At 46.9% G+C, this 1,597-nt stretch overlaps 1 protein-coding gene across 1 annotated transcript in view; it reads left to right on the top strand.

The window, feature by feature from the left end:
- The window catches only part of KRBA2 (KRAB-A domain containing 2), a 14,124-nt gene that overhangs the window by 1,436 nt on the left and 11,091 nt on the right, over positions 1-1,597 (top strand). The gene's annotated exons all lie outside the window — the stretch shown is intronic.

The raw sequence follows: 1,597 nt of genomic DNA, 5'->3' as shown, positions 1-1,597 counted from the left end.
AGGAGACCGAGACCATCCTGGCTAACACGGTGAAACCTCGTCTCTACTAAAAATACAAAACACTAGCCGGGCGAGGTGGCGGGCGCCTGTAGTCCCAGCTACTCTGGAGGCTGAGGCAGGAGAATGGCGTGAACCCAGGAGGCAGAACTTGCAGTGAGCCAAGATCGAGCCTCTGCCCTCTAGCCTGGGCAACAGGGCAAAACTCTGTCTCCAAAGAAAAAAAAAAGGCAGAAATCGAGATTTTTATGTGAAATCTCCCAATCTGTAAATATAGGTGAAACATTGCTTTTTTTTTTTTTGAGACGGAGTCTGGCTCTGTCGCCCAGGCTGGAGTGCATTGGCACGATCTCGCCCCAAGCTCCGCCTGTCGAGCTCACGTGGTTATCCTGCTTCAGCCTCCTGGGACTACAGGCTCCTGCCACCACACCCAGCTAATATTTTGTATTTTTAGCAGAGACGGGGTTTCACCGTGTTAGCCAGGATGGTCTCGATCTGACCCTGTGACCCGCCTGCCTCGGCCTCCCAAAGTGCTGGGGTTTCAGGTGTGAACCACCACACCTGGACAAATCATTCAAATTTTTAAAAATCACTAGATGGACCAACCAAAATAGGTCTATTAGACAATTGTGGACTTTGGACTCTACTGTAGAATTTCATGGTATAGTAAGGACTGGATCTCTTACTAAAGACTGAGATTCTACATCTTTTGGTTATAAATTGTTTCTAGCCTGTTGCCTTCATTCTTCTTTCTTTTTTTTTAAATTTTTTTATTTTTAGAGACAGGGTCTCACTATGTTGACTAGGTTGGTCTTGAACTCCTGGCCTCAAGCAGCCCTCTCACCTTGGCCTCCCAAAGTGTTAGGATTACAGGCACCAGCCACTGTGCCCAGTTGCCTTCGTTATTTTATAGAATGAAGATGAGACTTTTCCTTTCTTTGCAGAGGGAATCAAACAGCAACCAACACAGCACTCAAGTTGTGAGAGATACTGGTTTCAGAAAGGAATCTGGAAGGTGCTCTTTCTGGACTCCATTGAATACCTTGTGGTCTCAAGTCTGTTAGAACTAGTAGGACCGGCCGGGTGCGCTGGTTGTACGTGTCTATAATTCCAACACTTTGGGAGGCCAAACCAAGCAGATCACTTGAGGCCAGAAGTTCAAGGACCAGCCTGGCCAACATGGCAAAACCTCATCTCTACTAAAAATGCAAAACATTAGCCAGGCGTGGTGGTGTACCCCGGTGTTAAAACAAAAAAGCTAGTAAGACTGTGGGATGGTAATAGATATTCCTTGGGAAACAAAAGTCCCATGTCAATGATTGAATGGTACTGGTGGGTGAAACAAAGTGAAGCTGGTTTCTTTACTGCAGGACTTCTCAGAGCCTTTTTTTGTTTTTTGAAACAGACTGTCACTCTGTCACCCAGGCTGGAGTGCAGTGGCACAATCTCGGCTCACCGCAACCTCTGTCTCCTGGGTTCCAGTGATTCTCCTGCCTCAGCTTCCTGAGTAGCTAGGACTACAGGCATGCACCACCATGCCTGACTAATTTTTGTATTTTTAGTAGAGACAGGGTTTCACCATGTTGGCCAGGTAGTCTCG

The sequence above is a fragment of the Colobus angolensis genome, unplaced genomic scaffold (genome assembly GCF_000951035.1).
Source record: "Colobus angolensis palliatus isolate OR3802 unplaced genomic scaffold, Cang.pa_1.0 Scaffold47, whole genome shotgun sequence".
In the NCBI taxonomy this organism is placed as follows: domain Eukaryota; kingdom Metazoa; phylum Chordata; class Mammalia; order Primates; family Cercopithecidae; genus Colobus; species Colobus angolensis.
The sequence above is the reverse complement of the archived record's forward strand: the minus strand, read 5'-3'. Positions and strand labels throughout refer to the sequence as shown.